The 23,471-nt window shown below is 39.7% G+C and overlaps 1 pseudogene; it reads left to right on the plus strand.

Annotated features, from left to right (window-relative positions):
• Nucleotides 1–8,723: 8,723 nt before the first annotated feature.
• Nucleotides 8,724–23,471, plus strand: part of LOC117420346 (complement C3-like) — a 57,235-nt pseudogene continuing 42,487 nt past the window's right edge.

Consider the following 23,471-nt stretch of genomic DNA (forward strand, 5'->3'; position numbering starts at 1 on the left):
CAAGAATTTTTGACAATTTAAAATAATCTTCTCCGAAACCGCATATGGTAGAGATGTGAAACTTGGGGCACAGATTACCTTTATGCCCTAGATTTAGATTTGTTCAAGAGAAGTTGATTGGTCACATGGTTTGGTGGCCATATTTGATTTGTCAAAAATAATTAAACGTCTTCTTCTCTGAAACCATTATGCCGATTGAAGCGAAACTTTGCATACAGAGCCTTTGCAAGGTTGTAGCACCTACTTGGCTACATAGGGTAATAAAATAATTTCCTCAACTGTCCCTTTAAGTAGGGTCTGTAGTTTTCATAAAGAAAACTACATTGCCCATAATTATTGGCCAAAAATTACCCCACTCCCCATTGGGCAATTAGAATTCTCAGAGAGGGCCACCATTTGACTCCACCTGAGGCTGTTACATAGGCAGTTGGGCAGAGAGAAAAGAGGAGAGGGGGGAGCAATTTTTTTGTTTAAAACCTTTAAAAGCTGTTGTATTTAAAGTGATGGTTTATCAATGACTTGAACACATTTTGCTAAAGAATCACAACAAATAATCAATGCAGGCGTTAAAGATACATTGAATCAAAGACAGACTCACAGATCTCAAAGTTCATAGTACACTGGATCACTTCTGTAAATAGGAATACTTTCCCGTAAATCCTGTAAATGATGTCGAAAAATAAACTTTGGCGATAATGACCGTTGTTCCAGCTGATATATCCAAGGTCAGATTTGACAATGTGTTTATCCTTTTCAGTGCAAAAGTAAATAGACAGGTCCTCCCCACCCCCTCTGTGTGTCACATTTGGAACTTGGCATCGTTCCATTCAAATCTTTAACATTTTCACTGGCAAGCGAAACAGAATGCTACAAGAAGGCAATCCACATGACTATGGTCATTTATATAACTTCAGAGTGCCAAATGCTTTGGTGAGATTTTATTTTAGGGATCCATTATAAGTGGTTATAAACAATAGCAAAAACAAAACAATGGCAAAAGTGTATAATAACTGTATTGCAGACAAAAAGGGATAGAAAGACAAACAGACCTGAAAAGACAGACAGACTATATCAGTTATTTATTTATTTGTTTCTTCTTAGCAGACGCCCTTATCCAGGGTGACTTACAATTGTTACAAGATATCACATTATTTTTTACATACAAATTATCCATCTATACAGTTGGGTTTTTACTGGAGCAATCTAGGTAAAGTACCTTGCACAAGGGTACAGCAGCAGTGTTCCCCACCTGGGATTGAACCTACGACCCTCCGGTCAAGAGTCCAGAGGCCTAACCACTACTCCACACTGCTGGAGTAGCGGTTAAGCAATTATAAACAATACCGCAATAAACAATGACAAAAATCTATAATAATAATTTATTTCTTGTTAGAAGATATCACATTATTTTTACATACAATTACATATTTTTTTACACATTATTTTTACATACAATTACCCATTTATACAGTTGGGTTTTACTAGAGCAAACTAGGCAAAGTACCGTGCTCAAGGGTACAGCAGCAGTGTCCCCCACCTGGGATTGACCCCACAACCATCCGGTCAAGAGTCCAGAGCCCTAACCACTACTCCAGCATCTGACCAGTACGGTCTGCTGTTGTGTGATGAGGAGAAACAGCCCCTAACCCACAATCTGTAAAATCTTTAAACATAAATTACTCATGTTCAGCCAGGAAACTCATGCGATAAAACAAAATAGACAACACTACTGCATTATACTGTGGCCATGCCCACATAAAGAAGTCAAGTGGCACAATAAACGTGTCAGCTGCTGTACTTAATTGTACAACAGAAAGCCTGGCCAGGCGTTAAGTTCAGTGCTCTATGCCCAGTGTTATAAAAAAAAAAAAACGGTGGAAGTTTGATAGTTATGCCATCATGTTCAGTTTGGTGTCACTCCCTTTTCTGTGCTTTTTTTGGGGGACTGGCTTGCTTCCCCTATCTGTTGGCTGTTCCCATGTGGCGTCATCTTCCAGCTCAGTGTTGTTGCTTGACCGCAGTGTTTGTCATGTGGAAGTTACTTCAAGTTTTTTAGCCAGTTTGTTTTACATATGTAACTGCGTTTTTTTTTTTTTTTTCTAATCAAGTTCTGCAGTACTGCAGTTAACGCTACAGTGAGCAGCTTGTCCTGCTATGGAGATTCAGGAACTTCCTTTTCCTGCTCTGGGGATTAAAACCAGTCATCTCTTCCACAGTGGATTTATTATTTATTCATAGTTACTGGTTCGATTAACACTGGCGGCTTGGTTTTTTCCTTGGAATGTTTTTTTTGGGGGGGAGGGGGGGTAATTTCTTGCTGGGGTTTTTTATTTCGTCAATCGAGATTTTTTTTGATTACGCACTGTGGGTTTTTTTTCTACAATTGGATATAAAGGGTGCTCTTTTTGTTTTGACCTATTGGGTCGCTTCTGTGTTGTTAGTACAATAATTAACTAACAAACAAATACAGTCAAGTCTATTGCTAAAGTACTAGCCTTGCTGCGAGTGATTGCATTTTCTTTCATATATATATATATATATATATATATATATATATATATATATATATATATATATATACAGACGTGCTCAAATTTGTTGGAACCTTTACAGCTCATTGAAATAATGCTTCATTCCTCCTGAAAAGTGATGAAATTAAAAGCTATTTTATCATGTATACTTGCATGCCTTTGGTATGTCATAGAATAAAGCAAAGAAGTTGTGAAAAGAGATGAATTATTGTTTATTCTACAAAGATATTCTAAAATGGCCTGGACACATTTGTTGGTACCTGTGGCAAAGTGCCCGCCCCTGTGTGTATTTTGTGTGTTATGTGTTGTATGTTGCGTGTGTTAATGTTGGTGTATAGATTGGTACACGGGATATAAACGGGTCTGTGTTTCACGTGTGTTTAAAAAGTGTAGATTTGTATTTAGGCACGAGGAGGGCACAAATCACTTCACGTGCTGGTTAAATGTAATATGTGAGCACGGGGTTGCACAGAATTAATTCACGTGCTGGGATTCAAGTGAATAATTAATTAGTAATTGAATCCCAGCACAAACAGTATATATAGACACATTTTCTGTCACTCGTGGTTAGGTGTTTGGTGAGTGGAGAACGGGAGAGAGAGAAGGAGTAACTAAAAGTAAAATAAGTAGTAAAAGAAGCTCACCGTGTTTGTCTGTGTAGTTCGTTGTGTTTGTCTCTTTATTTTGGCGTGAAGTGCCGTGTCCCGTGTTTTTGTGTTCTGTTTAAACCTTTTATTTTGTTAATAAACGCTGAGTGCAGCCATTGCACTCAGCTCATCATCACCACCGTCTGTGTGTTTGAATTCCTTTCTGGTCTGACGCAACCCACTCTGGCCGTCTTTGTGACACGTGGTGTCATCGTGGGATAGCCGCGCCTCCAAGCGTCAGACCAGGAGGGGTTTTGTTTAAAAAAAAAATAAATAAAATAAAAAAAAAAAAATATATATATATATAAAAAAATAAATAATAATATTATGGTAGAAGACGCCATCAAACTGCGGGGCTGGTTCCTGGAGAATGCTGGGCTGGAGGCCCAGTCTCTGCCCATAGTCGTCCGGGCCCTGTGGATGATGGACAGTGAGAGATGGGAGGCATATCAGCAGGAACACACCCCAAACACCTTGGAGGAAGGTGTGGAGTTTGTCCTCAGCTACTTGGAGGCAACCATAAATGGAACAGCAGCCCAGGTAGCAGGCCCACCAGCAGAGGGTGAATGCCTGCTGTCCCCATCTCCACCAGCAGAGGGTGAGTACCTGCTGTCCCCATCTCCACCAGCAGAGGGTGAATGCCTGCTGGTTTTGCCTCCACAGCCTGAGTGGGAGGAGCCTGAACGTCCTACGCCTGAGTGGGAGGAGCCCGAACGTCCTACGCCTGAGTGGGAGGAGCCCGAACGTCCTACGCCTGAGTGGGAGGAGCCCAAACGTCCTACGCCTGAGTGGGGGGAGCCCGAACGTCCACAGCCCAAGAGGGAGGAGTCGGTGCGTCCACAGCCCAAGAGGGAGGAGTCGGTGCGTCCACAGCCCAAGAGGGAGGAGTCGGTGCGTCCACAGCCCAAAAGGGAGGAGTCGGTGCGTCCACAGCCCAAAAGGGAGGAGTCGGTGCGTCCACAGCCCAAAGGGAGGCAAGTCGGGGCTTCCACAGCCCTGGGACCCAAGCCACCAGCAGAGGGAAAATGCCTGCTGGTTCAGCCCCAAGAGCCGGAAGGGGAGGAGTTACAGGCTCAACCCCCTGAAAATTTTTGGGGGGGAGAGGGGCAGGAGGCTGGTGTCCCCCAGCAGCCTCTATTCATGCTGATGAGGGCAGCACGGCGCGCACCAGCCCAGCCGCCACAGCGGAGGGAGCCAGCGCCGCCAGGAGCAGAGGAGCTGGAGCTGCCTCTGCCTCCACCACCGCCAGGAGCAGAGGAGCTGGAGCTGCCTCTGCCTCCACCACCGCCAGGAGCAGAGGAGCTGGAGCTGCCTCTGCCTCCACCACCGCCAGGAGCAGAGGAGCTGGAGCTGCCTCTGCCTCCACCACCGCCAGGAGCAGAGGAGCTGGAGCTGCCTCTGCCTCCACCACCGCCAGGAGCAGAGGAGCTGGAGCTGCCTCTGCTTCCGCCACCGCCCGGAGCAGAGGAGCAGGAGCTGCCTCTGCTGCCCGTACCTCCACAGGGAGTACGGTGGCCGGAGCCCCAGAAAGGGGAGCTGCCGGCCACGAAGAAGGGGGACGAGGTCTGGAGACCACTTTCCCCAGCAGCAGTTTCGCTGCAGGAGTTCTTGTGGCCGGAGCCCCACAGGAGGGAGCTGCCGGCTACGAAGAAGGGGGAGGTCGGGGGACCACCTGCCCCCGCAGCTTTTTCGCTGCAGGACGGGACCAGCATGCTGTCAGCCGTGCCACTACCGGCAGGGGAGCTGACAGCATTTCCAGCCATGGGCCCACTGAAGCCTCCCTTCCCAGCCCGAGACTTTGGCCTGGACTGCTGGGTATTTAAGGGGGGAGGTGGCCGTTGAGGCCATGTGTGTTTTGCACAGGGGGGGGTATATGTGGCAAAGTGCCCGCCCCTGTGTGTATTTTGTGTGTTATGTGTTGTATGTTGCGTGTGTTAATGTTGGTGTATAGATTGGTACACGGGATATAAACGGGTCTGTGTTTCACGTGTGTTTAAAAAGTGTAGATTTGTATTTAGGCACGAGGAGGGCACAAATCACTTCACGTGCTGGTTAAATGTAATATGTGAGCACGGGGTTGCACAGAATTAATTCACGTGCTGGGATTCAAGTGAATAATTAATTAGTAATTGAATCCCAGCACAAACAGTATATATAGACACATTTTCTGTCACTCGTGGTTAGGTGTTCGGTGAGTGGAGAACGGGAGAGAGAGAAGGAGTAACTAAAAGTAAAATAAGTAGTAAAAGAAGCTCACCGTGTTTGTCTGTGTAGTTCGTTGTGTTTGTCTCTTTATTTTGGCGTGAAGTGCCGTGTCCCGTGTTTTTGTGTTCTGTTTAAACCTTTTATTTTGTTAATAAACGCTGAGTGCAGCCATTGCACTCAGCTCATCATCACCACCGTCTGTGTGTTTGAATTCCTTTCTGGTCTGACGCAACCCACTCTGGCCGTCTTTGTGACATACCCCTTAGAAAAGATAATAAATAATTGGATTATAGTGATATTTCAAACTAATTAGTTTCTTTAATTAGTATCACACATGTCTCCAATCTTGTAATCAGTCATTCAGCCTATTTAAATGGAGAAAAGTAGTTACTGTGCTGTTTGGTATCATTGTGTGCACCACACTGAACATGGACCAGAGAAAGCAAAGGAGAGAGTTGTCTGAGGAGATCAGAAAGAAAATAATAGACAAGCATGGTGAAGGTAAAGGCTACAAGACCATCTCCAAGCAGCTTGATGTTCCTGTGACAACAGTTGCAAATATTATTAAGAAGTTTAAGGTCCATGGAACTGTAGCCAACCTCCCTGGGCGCGGCCGCAAGAGGAAAATCGACCCCAGAGTGAACAGAAGGATAGTGCGAATGGTAGAAAAAGAACCAAGGATAACTGCCAAAGAGATAGAAGCTGAACTCCAAGGTGAAGGTACGTCAGTTTCTGATCGCATCATCCGTCGCTTTTTGAGCAAAAGTGGGCTCCATGGAAGAAGACCCAGGAGGACACCACTTTTGAAAGAAAAACATAAAAAAGCCAGACTGGAATTTGCTAAAATGCATATTGACAAGCCACAATCCTTCTGGGAGAATGTCCTTTGGACAGATGAGTCAAAACTGGAGCTTTTTGGCAAGTCACATCAGCTCTATGTTCACAGACGAAAAAATGAAGCTTTCAAAGAAAAGAACACCATACCTACAGTGAAACATGGAGGAGGCTCGGTTATGTTTTGGGGCTGCTTTGCTGCGCCTGGCACAGGGTGCCTTGAATCTGTGCAGGGCACAATGAAATCTCAAGACTATCAAGGCATTCTGGAGCAAAATGTACTGCCCAGTGTCAGAAAGCTCTGTCTCAGTCGCAGGTCATGGGTCCTCCAACAGGATAATGACCCAAAACACACAGCTAAAAGCACCCAAGAATGGATAAGAACAAAACACTGGACTATTCTGAAGTGGCCTTCTATGAGTCCTGATCTGAATCCTATCGAACATCTATGGAAAGAGCTGAAACTTGCAGTCTGGAGAAGGCACCCATCAAACCTGAGACAGCTGGAGCAGTTTGCTCAGGAAGAGTGGGCCAAACTACCTGTTAACAGGTGCAGAAGTCTCATTGAGAGCTACAGAAAACATTTGATTGCAGTGATTGCCTCTAAAGGTTGTGCAACAAAATATTATGTTAGCGGTCCCATCATTTTTGTCCATGCCATTTTCATTTGTTTTATTATTTACAATATTATGTTGAATAAAAAAATCAAAAGCAAAGTCTGATTTCCATTAAATATGGAATAAACAATGGTGGATGCCAATTACTTTTGTCAGTTTCAAGTTATTTCAGAGAAAATTGTGCATTCTTCGTTTTTTGTGGAGCCAAAACAAGCACTTGCAAATAAAAAAATAAAAAAATAAAAGTAATAAATAAAACTGGGCACCTGTGCGGTGTTTCAAGTACACCCTTCTGTCTCCCGTGTCAGTGAATACCCACACCCTTCCACACATGCGTTTTACCATTTGTGGCTATGTGTTCCTTTTCTCTTACTATTTTAAATGATTATATATATTTTCACTGGTTTGCAGAAGTATTCACCCCCCTGCAAAGTTTTCACATTTTATTGACACCTGAGAGTACTCCACGACGCTTTCAAATTAGACTTTACATGTAAAATCTACACAAACTACTCCACATTGATAAAGTTAAAAAATGCATATAGAATATAAATAAGTAAGATTTACAGAGAAAAACTGATTAATCTCAGTTGCATAAGTATTCAACCCCTTTGCTACTGCAGCCCTAAATCATCTCAGGTGCAAATGATTTGTTTGAAAGGTCACAATGGTTTCAGCCTGTGTGTACTCAAAGTGGTTTAACTTGTAGATAATTTCCCTCCGGTATATAAAGACTTTTAAGCGGCAAGCAGGAAACTGGTTTGGGATGTCACTCTGAAGCCAACAATGACCTTGAGAGATCTACAAAGTTCTGTGTCTGAGATGGGAGTCAGTGTTGACACATCAACAATAAGCCGGTCCCTACACAAAGCTGGCCTGTATGGACGGGTGGCAAGAAAGAAGCCATTACTCAAAAAGCCTCATCTTAAAACATGTATGGAGTTTGCGAAAAAGCATGTAGATGAGACTGCAGACATGTGGAAAAAGGTTTTGTGGTCAGACGAGACAAAAATTGAACTTTTCTGTCTAAATTCCAAGCGTTACATCTGGCGCAAGCCCAACACTGCACATCACCCAGTCAACACCATCCCAACTGTCAAGCATGGTGGTGGCAGCATCATGTTATGGGGATGCTTCTCTTCAGCAAGGACTGGGAAGCTTGTCATGATAGAGGGGAGAATGGATGATACAAAGTACAGGCAAATCCTTGCGGAAAACCTGTCTGAGTCGGCCAAGACTCTGAAACTGGGGAGGAAATTCACATTTCAGCAGGACAATGACCCGAAGCACAAAGCCAAAGACACACTGGAGTGGTTGAACAAGAAGAGAATTAATGTTCTTGAGTGGCCCAGTCAAAGTCCTGACTTGAATCCAATCGAAAATTTATCGCTAGACTTGAAGATTGCAGTCCATCGACGATCCCTGACAAACTTATCAGAACTTATCAGAACAATTTAACTATTACAGCTTTGAATAAAAAAAGTTCATTTGAAAAACTGTGCATAAATTATTTGTAATTCAACAAAATGTGACATTATTGGTGGGGGTGAATACTTCTGCAAAACCACTGTATATAACACACACACAACATATAAATAAGAACATTAGTACCACAAAATGCATTCTATAAGTATGAAAAATCACTCTTCTTGGTTTCCCCTAATAGACAATCACCCTCTGTTCAAAAACTTTCAAAGAGTTAAGTAATACGTAACACATCCCACATAGTTCGCCTGCACTGGCGAGCAGAATGACTGGATGGGAGTGCGTGCCCAAAATGTTAGTGTTGAAATCAGGCAGCCATGGCTGGTTATAGATTAATGTGTTATTGACAGAGTCGTTGAGTATATTAGACCCTACACTGTGATCCAGACAGAAACTGCAGCATTATGGGTGTAGCGATTTTGCGTTTCATTCTACTAGCCCTGTCCTTCAATGGGGTTGCAGGGTGTAAGCCACTGTAAGTAATCTGTATTTATCTCTTGTTTTGTGGGATTGTGGATTGCAAACTGGGTAACAGTGAAATGCATGCTTTCAGCGTCAGATGCTTTCACCTGTAATCTCTCAGTCACTTGCTTATCCCATGCATAATATAGTTATTTTTGTCTATAAATAAGTAAAATGGATAGACAACCTCATTACTAATTAATGAGCCACTTAGCAGATGCTTTTATCCGAAGCGACTTACAGAGAAGGGGGTGAACTATGCATCACTGCTGCTGCTGCAGAGTCACTTACAACAGGACCTCGGTTTTACGTCTCATCCGAAGGACAGAGCACAAGGAGGTTAAGCTCATTTCTCTAGCCACTGGACCACCAAGCCTCATTTCATTACATTATTCTGCTGTTAACTTGATGAGCACGCTGCTACAGTTTTTAGTTGAGAAAAAAAATAATGTGAATACAAAATATCAGAACAATTTTTCTGTTTCTGACCGGGACAAATTAAGTCTGAAAACTGGGATAATCCTCAGCTTTCCCGGGACGTCTGGTAGCCCTATTTACATTATTGGCTGTTGTGTTGTGTCATCATGCGCAGAACAGAGTAATAGCAGTGCAAGAAGACAGCTCTGTGCAAATCTTTGACTGATAATTCAAATGGTATTTATTAGACCTGAATTGTGCATTCCTGATTAACAATGGTATTTTTTCTATTTTTAATTTTAATATTTTTTTTTTACTTTTTTTATTATTAAACAAAGATATTACAACTGTAACCCTAACCCCCCTTCTCCAGTCTTCATCTACACAATCTAACAAGTGGATCATTGACAAAAAATACAATAGAAATATAACAATCAACAAATCAGCAGAAAAGCTGCACTATTACACTACTATGTCATTGCAGATACAGTTGTTCCGCGTTATACCGCCCCCCTTTATAACGGCACCCTTGCATACCGCCAGCTATCCTCTATGAAGAAATGTCACCAATATAAAAACAGTGCTATTTTTACCCATTATATCGCCACCCCTCTGTCCGCCATCCGCCAACTTCCCAAGCCAAGCAAACGTAAATATAAGCACTGTAGTTTCCCTCATTGTAGCGCCAGCGAAATAATCACGGCCAATTAAAACAACAAAGTTATGCAGTTAACCTTTGACTCGCTCTCTTAATTCGTTGTTAACTGAACATTCAACTGTCCATTAAGGCCAGTCATAATGTAATTGTATGTAAAAATAATGTGATATCTTGTAACAATTCTAAGTTGCCCTGGATAAGGGCGTCTGCTAAGAAATGAATAATAATAATAATAATAATAATAATAATAATAATAATAATAATAATAATAATAATAATAATAATAATATTTTTTCCAGATTTAACTTAAATCTTGTATTTTTTCCCCAGATTTATAAATGTTGTGAAAATATATATATATATATATATATATATATATATATATATATATATATATATATATATATATATATATATATGTACATTCTGGTATAATTTATAAATCTAGTTACAAGATTTAACATTTAGCTAAATATTTAACTAAATCTTAAATCTCTTAACAAGTTTTAACATTTAGCTAAATATTTAACTGGCCAGCTAAATATGGAGTTTGTATGCAAATTAGCTATGCCCGCTTTGTGCTTTCACGCAATTTGATTGGCTCTTCTAATACTAATCTGGAAATATGCACATTTCTCCATAGCTGCAACAGACTCTTCCCGATTCCAATTTTGGAGCTCGGAGCAGATATCTTCGAACGCTGCGGAAAATTAACATTTCACAGCCCTTGAGCATCCCTAGTGGTTACTGATAAAGAAATTGATAGGACTGTATTTTTGTCTGTAAAAAATGGCATATTTCACTGCATGTTGCAGTCTAGAAATAAATATATCTTGAAATATTTATTTCTAGACTGCAACATGCAGTGAAATATGCCATGTTGCAGTTTAGAATAATTCTGCTTTAATAATTATATTTATTAAAGTAGAAAGACATTCGGAATTGATCATTTTTTCTAGAGTTATCATACAACAAATGTTCCTAACTAATTACTTACCTAAAAAAAAAAAAATCTATTATGTAAACCTTTTAAATTAGTTTCACCATCAGTGAATTAATGTAAAAATAACAACAGACGCACGAAATGTCCCCTTCTTGTGCTGGACAGAGCGATCTTTAGCAGAAATATTTCCAATCTTTGTCTCTTTCGTTGAAGACATTTTAAAGAAATTGTGCAGCTCTATGGAGCATGCAGTCATTTACCGGAAGCAAACTATACCAGCTTCCTAAATGCAGTGTAACAGGCAGCGCACCAATCAGGCAGACTTTTGCTGTATTTATTTTTAAGTGAAGAAAATATGTATATTCCCATTTCTTTCAGAAATGGGAATTTTCATGGGTCGGGGGACTGCGTATATACACAGCAATGGACAAACTACAGTTGCTTTATTGATCAGTTACTGATTAGATCAACATGTAATGGCAGTGTAGGATAAGGGAGGAATTGCAATCAGCATGTCTTGTGTTTCTTTTACCAGGTTTGTCCTCATCGCTCCGAATGTCTTTTGGGTTGGAAACAATGAAAATGTTGTGGTCGAATCTCATTGTTTCGAAATCTCCACAACAGTTACGATAGAAGTGCAAGAATTTTTTACAAGAAAGGTTTTCTATAAAGACAGTGTTCAACTAAATCCAGCAAGTGGTGCCTTATTTACATCAGTAAAGGTAAGCTATTTTCTTTTAATCAGCTTTTCCGGATATGTGAACAATCAACAAATCACGTGTCTTATTATTACATTACATTATTTTTACAAACGACCCATTATACAGTTGGGTTTTTACTGGAACAATCTAGGCAAAGTACATTGCTCAAGGGTACAGCAGTAATGTCCCCCACCTGGGACTGAACCCACGACCTTCCAGTCAAGAGTCCAGAGTCCTGAGACACTCCAAATCTGCTGGAAAATATGCAAAAAAAATGCAGACATTTCCAGTAGATATCTTTAGTGTTCTGCAGAGCATCGTACGGGTTTAGTATTTGTATTAAAAAATGGCTTCTAAAAATGGAAATAGTAAACATGATCATATCAAACAATGTCTGGGTTAAGTACTTCCATTTTAATATAGCAAGCATTTTTGTCAGTAAAATCTTTAGAAACTGTCAAACAAAAAAATCACATGAGACTTCCTATTGGGCCACAGTTTCAAAGCCTTAACCCCAGTTTTTAATTAACTCCCACATTTTAAAGGAGGCAAAACACTTGTTCATTCAACAAACCTAGAACCGAACAGCTGTGTTATATAATTCAGGTATAGCTTTATCAGTCTGTTACAGTTCTAACATAACTACAAAACAACTTAAGACTTTGTTCAAGCAAGCGAGGGATTTATATCCATTACGACAATCCTTTACCTCCCAGCTTTCCCACACTTCCCGTCCTTCTCCTAACGGGGGAGGGCAGCTATCCTGCCCCCCTGCCCATGGCATCCCTACAGTCAACCTCTACTTATCTGTAAGCTAATTTATGGGCAGGGGTACCGCGAAAGGCAAGGCCAAAGACTGTAGTGTAAAATATATATGATGCTGTGGTGTTTGCATGACTTTTTTTGCATGATACAACCCTAACCCTAACTCTAACCCCCTTAACCCTGACTATCAACCTAACCCTTTTGTGAAATAACTGTGTAATTGCATATACCGTGCACAAAGATTTGCACGTTAAGTACATTGCACCTATGCATAATAGCATTGCAATTATGTGCAGGCACACCTGTTTACTATTTAACTACTGTGTAAAGACACAGTAATTAGAGATCTGTAATGTAAAATTTAAAATGCTCGCCCATGTATAACTCTTTGTTAATTCCTGCTGACAGATCCCTGCCGGCAAGATTGAGAAGGACAGTCGTTCAAACTCATATGTTTACTTGCAAGTGACGTCAGAACATTTTACTTTGGAAAAACCTGTCATTGTGGCTTTCGATTCCGGATACGTGTTTGTGCAGACTGACAAACCCCTCTACAACCCCACTGAAACAGGTAACCCACTGTTCTCAAGAACACCAGGTAACTGTAGGTCTATGCAGTAGAATCTTGGCGTAACTAACCCCTTGGGTAAGTCGCTTTGGATAAAAGCGTCTGCTAAATGACTAATTAATAATAATAATAATAATAATAATAATAATAATAATAATAATAATAATAATAATAATAATAATAATGTCTGTAACTCTGAATGAGTTTTCAGTGGTTTTAATAAATGTGCACACCAGCTACCTGGACCCTCAGTCTGGATAAAAATTGTGTTCAACGTTTCTGGTTTATACCAAATTTTACCGGAAAATTACAGGATTTTTTTTGTTTGTTTGTTTTGTTTTTTAACAGGACGTCGGTTTTAACTAATTTATACTCGATTGTTGTCTATTATTCAATCTTTTTTGGTACTATTTTCTAGGAAATGCACAATATTTAGATTAAAATGCTGTTTTATTTTGACACTGACATTGTACATCTACGGTGTATATCCTAGGATACAGCAGACGTTTAGACGTCAGATGATCAAATAACATTCAAACGTGTTTCTCTGTCACTTCACAAACACATTATCACCTGATTATGTTGCTCAATCAAAGTCTGATTATTGTGGCAATTGCTGGGCATAGTAACTACTAACTTGATCAAAAACTAAATTGAAATACTTACACGAAAATGTAATATTTTAGTGGATGAGGAATGGAGAGAAAACGTAAATCAGTTTATGAATATTCGAAAGAAAATGAATGTTTCGAAGTATACAAAAAGCAAAAATAGCAGAAGTGGGTCAGATGAGACAGAGGATGCACAGCGCTGCAAATACTGCTGCAATGAGGTACATGTTCACACTGACAATAAAATAACATACTGAAAAATAAGCAACACGTTAAACTAAAACAAGAAAGTGAACTGAGAGGCAAGCAATCTATGTATCCTGCTTTTACACGTGCTTTAATAAAAAAGAAAGCGCAGAATTACCAGTACAAATCAAAAATACAAGTACGACTCAAGAAAAGCTACGGGTACAAATCACAAAGATACGACTACGACTCAAAAAGTTACGAGTACAACTCACAACATTACAAGTTGGATAGAGCGTGAAATCACTGTCTAAAATACGTCATAGAGGTCACAGGACAGGCTGTTGTTTGGGGGAACAATCGATGAGTATTTAACAACGCATGCTGGTTACTTTTTTGCGACGGTCCATCAGCTAAAACACTGCCAATCGTAATCTCTTTTCTTTTTATGATTTCAAGATGAATAAACCTGGCTTGTTTTGTGCTGATGTCATGTTCATACCTTCTGTAGTACTGTTTCTGTCAGCACAGCGATTGCCCAAACGTTCGCAAAGTACCCGCTAACTTGGGAAAATGCATGTGGCCTCGACTTGCACAGATTCTGCTTCATCATGCATGCCAGGGACATTAGACTTAATCAGAAACCAGAACTGCTACACATCATATACCTCATGTAAAGTGTGTATACTGAGATCCCCCCACACCCCCAACCCCCTGATTTTATTACCGAATTTATCACTATTTTAATATATGTAAAATAAACTAATAAAAATTCCCGATTTTTTTTAAAGATAAAAACTGAAAATGCGGAACACTAAGAATAATAGAGGAATAAAGTACAGGAATGCAACACAATAAAATCTAATCACTTTATTATACACTGATTCAGTATTTTAAATTCTCATTATACGGTTGGTTTACAAAGATTCCTTGCTATAACTCATGTTTTCTTCAGTGTGTAAGGAAACAAATTGTCTGCAATGAGTGCACACAACACCAATGGCTATGTTAGTGCGTTTCCATTTACTAATTCCAATATTCAACACATCTATAGCGTTTATCATTATTATTTGTTTCTTAACAGATGTCCTTACCCATGGTGACTTACAATTGTTACAAGATATCACATTATTTTTATATGCACTTACCCATTTATAGAATTGGGTTTTTAGTGGAGCAATCTAGGTAAAGTACCTTGCTCAAGGATATAGCAGCAGTGTCCCCCACCTGGGATTGAACCCACAACCCTCCGGTCAAGAGTCCAGAGCCCTACCACTACTCCACACTGCTGCCCACATTAGACACAATAAATGTGGCACCTAGTTTTATCAGATAATGATCAGTTAAATACCTGTCATATATATATATATATATATATATATATATATATATATATATATATATATATATATATATATATATATATATATAATTTATTTCTTAGCAGACGCCCTTATCCAGGGCGACTTACAATTGTTACAAGATATCACATTATACATTATTTTACATTATACAGATATCACATTATTGTACATACAATTACCCATTTATACAGTTGGGTTTTTACTGGAGCAATCTAGGTAAAGTATCTTGCTCAAGGGTACACCAGCTGTGTCTCCCACTGGGGATTGAACCCACAACCCTCCGGTCAAGAGTCCAGAGCCCTAACCACTACTCCACACTGCTGCCCTCTAATATATATATATATATATATATATATATATATATATATATATATATATATATATATATATATATATATATATATATATATATATATATATATATATATATATATACAGTGCCTTGCGAAAGTATTCGGCCCCCTTGAACTTTGCGACCTTTTGCCACATTTCAGGCTTCAAACATAAAGATATGAAACTGTAATTTTTTGTGAAGAATCAACAACAAGTGGGACACAATCATGAAGTGGAACGAAATTTATTGGATATTTCAAACTTTTTTAACAAATAAAAAACTGAAAAATTGGGCGTGCAAAATTATTCAGCCCCTTTACTTTCAGTGCAGCAAACTCTCTCCAGAAGTTCAGTGAGGATCTCTGAATGATCCAATGTTGACCTAAATGACTAATGATGATAAATAGAATCCACCTGTGTGTAATCAAGTCTCCGTATAAATGCACCTGCACTGTGATAGTCTCAGAGGTCCGTTTAAAGCGCAGAGAGCATCATGAAGAACAAGGAACACACCAGGCAGGTCCGAGATACTGTTGTGGAGAAGGTTAAAGCCGGATTTGGATACAAAAAGATTTCCCAAGCTTTAAACATCCCAAGGAGCACTGTGCAAGCGATAATATTGAAATGGAAGGAGTATCAGACCACTGCAAATCTACCAAGACCTGGCCGTCCCTCTAAACTTTCAGCTCATACAAGGAGAAGACTGATCAGAGATGCAGCCAAGAGGCCCATGATCACTCTGGATGAACTGCAGAGATCTACAGCTGAGGTGGGAGACTCTGTCCATAGGACAACAATCAGTCGTATACTGCACAAATCTGGCCTTTATGGAAGAGTGGCAAGAAGAAAGCCATTTCTTAAAGATATCCATAAAAAGTGTCGTTTACAGTTTGCCACAAGCCACCTGGGAGACACACCAAACATGTGGAAGAAGGTGCTCTGGTCAGATGAAACCAAAATCGAACTTTTTGGCAACAATGCAAAACGTTATGTTTGGCATAAAAGCAACACAGCTCATCACCCTGAACACACCATCCCCACTGTCAAACATGGTGGTGGCAGCATCATGGTTTGGGCCTGCTTTTCTTCAGCAGGGACAGGGAAGATGGTTAAAATTGATGGGAAGATGGATGGAGCCAAATACAGGACCATTCTGGAAGAAAACCTGATGGAGTCTGCAAAAGACCTGAGACTGGGACGGAGATTTGTCTTCCAACAAGACAATGATCCAAAACATAAAGCAAAATCTACAATGGAATGGTTCACAAATAAACATATCCAGGTGTTAGAATGGCCAAGTCAAAGTCCAGACCTGAATCCAATCGAGAATCTGTGGAAAGAACTGAAAACTGCTGTTCACAAATGCTCTCCATCCAACCTCACTGAGCTCGAGCTGTTTTGCAAGGAGGAATGGGCAAAAATTTCAGTCTCTCGATGTGCAAAACTGATAGAGACATACCCCGAGCGACTTACAGCTGTAATCGCAGCAAAAGGTAGCGCTACAAAGTATTAACTTAAGGGGGCTGAATAATTTTGCACGCCCAATTTTTCAGTTTTTTATTTGTTAAAAAAGTTTTAAATATCCAATAAATTTCGTTCCACTTCATGATTGTGTCCCACTTGTTGTTGATTCTTCACAAAAAATTACAGTTTCATATCTTTATGTTTGAAGCCTGAAATGTGGCAAAAGGTCGCAAAGTTCAAGGGGGCCGAATACTTTCGCAAGGCACTGTATATATATATATATATATATATATATATATATATATTACCTAACTGTGTGCATGTGTGAAGCTGAACTTTGTGAACTGCTTCCACTATGATATAAAGAAACAAATGTGTTTCTTGGCATGAGTTCTGATCAGGAAACAGAGCAAATGCCAGGTCAAAATGTACCTGTAACCAAGTGGAATAAGGAGAAACTCTGTTTAGTCTCTACTGATTCTTACAAGTACTTATAATTCTTTTTTTTTCTTTTGATATTTCAGTGAAGTATAGAATATTTGCACTGACCCACGACATGAAACCTGTGACTGGAACTGTTCTTATTCAGATTAAGGTAAAAGGTTTTAAGTAACACATAACCTTCGGTCAGAATAAAATTGATCTGATTGCTTCACAACCTGCAACCACAAAATTGTAGTTATTTTTTGTATATTTTTTTTTTTTTAATGAATTTCCACATGCAATATTCGGTAACATTTTACATTGCATCTGTAATTACTGTGTATTTACATAGTAGTTACTTTCACATGTTATTATGCATAGTTACAATGCATGTATTGTGACATTTTATTTGCATAAGAACATAAGAACATAAGAAAGTTTACAAACGAGAGGAGGCCATTCGGCCCATCTTGCTCGTTTGGTTGTTAGTAGCTTATTGATCCCAGAATCTCATCAAGCAGCTTCTTGAAGGATCCCAGGGTGTTGGCTTCAACAACATTACTGGGGAGTTGGTTCCAGACCCTCACAATTCTCTGTGTAAAAAAGTGCCTCCTATTTTCTGTTCTGAATGCCACTTTATCTAATCTCCATTTGTGAGCCCTGGTCCTTGTTTCTTTTTCCAGGTCAAAAAATTCCCCTCGGTCGACATTGTCTATACCTTTTAGGATTCTGAGTGTTTGAATCAGGTCGCCGCGTAGTCTTCTTTGTTCAAGACTGAATAGATTCAATTCTTTTAGCCTGTTTGCATACAACATGCCTTTTAAACCCGGGATAATTCTGGTTGCTCTTCTTTGTACTCTTTCTAGAGCAGCAATATCCTTTTTGTAACAAGGTGACCAGAACTGAACACAATATTCTAGATGAGGTCTTACTAATGCATTGTAAAGTTTTAACATTACTTCCTTTGATTTAAATTCAACACTTTTCACAATATATCCGAGCATCTTGTTGGCATGATATAACCCTCTCTAAATCTAAACCTAACCCTAACCCCTCCCCCTACTATGTAAATACTAGGTGAATCAAAACTTTTGGCCTTCACTGTACATCACAGTTAAATAAATGCTAAAAATGTCTGGCACAGGCAGCAGATAGCCCTCTCTAAGCGCTCTGAGTTCTGTGTTTTTTATGTTCTCAGAATCCTGAAGACATCCTTTTCAAAGAAGACTTCATTTATTTGAAAGGTGGGACTTTTTCCATGACCTACCCTCTGCCAGATATCACAAAGTAAGTAAGGCAAAGGGGTGTCTCACTGGAGCAATTGTTTATTTGTACATGAAGTGAATTACCTAGATATAGTAGGCTGGGTTTTTTCCACTTACATGAATTAAGCTACATTTCTGTGTGGTTAGCAGACAAAGTTACCTTCATGTCACTTAACTCTGCTGACTTCACAGCGATGCACTTTCCCAATTTAGAGCATTTTTTTTCTGACTTACAGTAATGGTAGACCCCTCAGTTAGAATAAGAATCTTTCAATTTCCAACATCTTCTGATGAAGACCTGTAGAAAATGGTTGTGATTGCAGATCTGTACTTGGTCCCTGCCCATACCGTAAGGGTTGGTACCAATTCCTGTTCAAAATAGTACCGCTAGACCTCTCAGAACTACATGTCCCATCATCCTTCTGCTCACTGCTAAATCCATCTCAGTTACATATGTGAGCAGGAGGATGATGGAAAATGTAGTTCTGAGAGGTCCATGCAGGTACATGGGAAGCCATCTTGAGGCAGGGAATGCAATTTAAAAGTTTAAAAAAAGTGGTCAAAATGTAAAAATAAATAAATAAATAAAACAACACACACCTTACGTAAACAGTTGTAGCAACACATGGGAACATTTAACACAATACAATAAAAAGGTCCTTATGTGCCCTTTAAAGATTAAGTAGCGGGATTCCAAAAAATACAGCGTTTCACGTCCCCACGTGTTGCTACAACTGTTTCAAAAAAGTACCTGTCATTTCTCTTTTCATTGTCAACATCCTGACAACTTTTTACACTTAGAACTTTAAAGTCTGTTTCAAAGCTCTTGTGAACCCTGCTACTTACTCTTTAAGACAGCAATAATATTTGATAGAATTAAGCAATTTATGTGCTCAGAATGACAAGCCTTTTACTGCATTTGTGACATACTTACCAATATTACGTTTTTTCTCCATGTCTTCTCATTCTCTTTAGCATGGGTATATGGAAGATTGTCACAAGAGTTCAGGGTGAACTTAATAAAACATACACAACAGAATTTGAAGTTAAGGAATATGGTGAGCTGATTTATTGTAAAATCATTTACTCTTTCAACAGGTGGATGTTGATTTATTTATTGTTAAGTTTGACAATAAATGAAAACCTCTGGGTGTGAGAATTTCAGTTTCCAGTCAGTAATCAGTGATATAGAAACAATAGGAATTCACATGTGAAATTTTACCATGTGTGGCTCTGTGTTCCTTTTCTCTGACTATTTTAAATTAATTGCACGTGTCATCAATTAAATGAATTTGCCTGTTGACAATTTCCCAAGCTTTTCAGTTCCAGTGGTTTGATTTCATACGCATAACAAATCAAAACTATAGAAGCAATGGGGTGTTCTGAAACAGCAGCAATGGGGTGTTCTAATACAGAAGCAATGGGGTGTTCTGAAACAGAAGCAATGGGGTGTTCTAATACAGAAGCAATGGGGTGTTCTAAAACAAAAGCAATGGTTGTTCTGAAACAGAAGCAATGGGGTGTTCTGAAACAGAAGCAATGGGGTGTTCTAAAACAAAAGCAATGGGGTGTTCTGAAACAGAAGCAATGGGGTGTTCTGAAATATAAGCAATGGGGTGTTCTGAAACAGAAGCAATGGGGTGTTCTGAAATAGAAGCAATGGGGTGTTCTGAAACAGAAGCAATGGGGCGTTCCAATACATGTGCACAAAAAAATGAACATAACATGAATGGCCTACAATTTGTTTAAACAGAAAGGAATAGTGGATCTAAAATGACATCACAAACACATTCATATATTTAAACAGAAAACACTAAGTGTGGTTACCATTATTTTATTATTATTATTATTTATTTTTTAGCAGACGCCCTTATCCAGGGTGACTTACAATTGTTACAAGATATCACATTATTTTTACATACAATTACATTATTTTTTATACATTATTTTTACATATAATTTCCTATTTATACAGTTGGTTTTTTACTGGAGCAATCTTGGTAAAGTACCTTGTTCAAGGGTACAGCAGCAGTGTCCCCCACCTGGGATTGAACTCACGACTCTCCAGTCAAGAGTCCAGAGCCCTAACCACCGCTCGACACTGCTGCCATGGCATCAAAAGCCTAGTAGTACATCCACTGTCCCTTCACACAGGTGTGCTACACATACTGAAAAGTTGGGAAGTTGGATCTTTTGAGCAAAAACACAAACATATTTAAGAATCACTGATATAAGAATCAACTGCATATAGTGATCAAAACCACTGGGACCAAATCATTCCTATGCTAACCAATGTAAAATAATCCGCTTGTAAGAATCAGGAATCATTTCGGGGCAAACTGACTACATGTAATACTGTACTGTATCAAGTGCCATGACGTGTACACCCAGTAAAAGCTGTTTTTGAGTTTGATCACATCTCACGTGATTCGGCACGTACTCAGCGTGGATAGTGCAGTGATGCAGGAAACACTGCATTGTTTGTAATCAAACATGACTGCGCCACTGCATTGTGTAGGTATGTTTTTTTGTGTTCTCCGTTAGTAAAAATGTTTTTCAATAAAGTTAATACATACTGAGTACAGCAGTGTTATTGTGTGATATGCATGTAGAGGGAGTGGGATTGCAGTGCGGTGAGGAGGAGGAGGAAATGCAGAGCTTTACATCTCTACTTAATGAAAAACTGTGAGCTTTGTATTGCAACAGGAAATAAGACAGCCACAGATGCTTGAATGCAGTGGTAATAAAACAGGATTCTGCAGCCTTGAGTAAACATAATCGTGATCATATACTAGCTGCTTACCCACGGGGACTTGTTTTGATGTATTTTTCTCAGTGATTGAGCACCATTGACATCTCTATACTGTATTTAAACTGCTGATGGCACGCTTTTGCTAATTGTAATGTGACAGAGTGGCCGAGGACAGTGTAAATGATCAGGCTGGAGTCTTGATTTACAGTTTTAAACCAGTGTTGGTTTTATTTTTCTTACACTGCGGTGGCGAAACAAACACTTATAAAACAAACAAAATAAACCTAGCTCTCAGCTGGAGCGCTAACTAACAGTACTTCATGTGGAACAAACACTAGATCTCTTATTTGAGTTTTAGTTTCTTTTTGTTACTTCTGCTTCCTTACGCCTCTATACCCCCATCACAAGCTATCGGCTAAGCCATTTCTATCGAGGTGTCATTAACTTTAACAAGCAGTTAACCAATTGACCCTGCTTAGCTCAATCCAGACGGTTGTCATGCTGATGCGCTGGGGAGGCCGCAATGTGGTTGATCCCTGGAGCCAGCATTACACTTCAGCCATTAACACCACGCAGAAGGATATCTACATCATCATATTGAAATGGATGGAGACGCAGATGGATCACATTAGTTTACTGTAAAGCTACGTCTTAGTTGGTGCTTATCTTGGCGAGAGCCGAGTTCAAATCAACATGAAGTTTTAACATCTACTCTCGTGTAATTCGTTAAGGATAGCAGCTGTGGATTTTTCGTGGGCGTGCATACATGTGGGAACTCGTGACATCTAGTGGTCAACCCATTACACTGCAGCCAGGGAACAAAGTCTTATCATTCTCATACTAAGTTTGATTCTGCACCACAGTAATCTCATTGGTCCGCTTATAAGAATCAACCGCTTATAACAATCAAAACACCCGGGACGAATGTGATTCTTATAAACGGAGTGCGCTGTAATTAGGGCTCTGTTGTTTCAGTCTGAAAGCAGGTATTTCAAGATATTTCCGATTAAACATAATACAGCAGGGAAGAATAGCGTTGTGACATTCAAAATTGATCATTTTTCTTTATTATACAACAAATGTTCCTAAATATTAAAATCTCACCTGAAAAACAGTACATGCAATATTGTAGAATATTTTGTTTTCTATGTCCACCTTTTAAATATATTCTGTTTTCACCTTTAGTAAATTATCAAACAAAATAAAAACATAAATACATGATAAAACACACACACACACGCACACACACACACACACACATAAAAAAAACTGACACTTGAAATGTCCCTTTCTTGTGCTGGACAGAGCGATCTTCAGCAGATATATTTTTTATCTTTATACTGTATGTGCAGCAGCGGCATCTACTTATTAAACTAAATAGCACCTTTTAAAACTGACTAGCGAGTATGTAATGTTTAAACTAGACACAACAGATACATCTCACCACTACCCTCCGATTTCAAAAACATATTTAAACCAAAATTAAAATCTATCCTGCTCTCTGCTGACACAACCGTTGGGCTTTTAAACAAGGTCGGGTTCGGCATAGAATTCTGTTGTGCTCGCCGCGGACAGGAAGGACTCGGGCACTGCGCAAACTGACACGGAACTCGTTTAGTCCACATAACATCTAATGCTGGTTTACAATCGGAAGCCCCTCTCTGGAGTGCCAGTGCAGTGTTTGGCTGTTCCATGAATCCTCCCTCAGATGTGGGAAATCAGTCCGCTTTCAATTCACAAACGCCATTTCATCACGAAAATTTTACTATAAATGGCAATGTTCAATGTTATGTTTATGGCAAATAAAAAAGTTCCAGTTGTCTGTGCTTAATTGAATTGTTTAATTGTTCACTTTGTGTGTGTGTGTGTCATGAAATCCATCCATTATCTGTAACCACTTAATCCTATAGAGGGTTGCGGTGAGCCGGAGCCTAACCCGACAGACACAGGGGCACAAGGCGGGACTACACCCTGGACCGGACGCCAGTCCATCGCAGGGCAACTAAGGGACAATTTAGAGAGGCCAATGTGGGAGGAAACCAGAGTACCCAGAGGAAACCCATGCAAACTCGGGGAGAACATGCAAACTCCACACAGACAGATGCCCTGAATTCCCTGAAGCCGGAATCAAACCCAGGACCCTGGAGCTGTGAGGCAGCAACGCTAACCACCGCGCCACCGTGCCACCCTGTGTGATGAAATGCACTATAGAAATGTGAATGGTTGTGTTTGCTAGTAAT

Source organism: Acipenser ruthenus, chromosome 54 (assembly GCF_902713425.1).
Source record: "Acipenser ruthenus chromosome 54, fAciRut3.2 maternal haplotype, whole genome shotgun sequence".
Classification (NCBI taxonomy): domain Eukaryota; kingdom Metazoa; phylum Chordata; class Actinopteri; order Acipenseriformes; family Acipenseridae; genus Acipenser; species Acipenser ruthenus.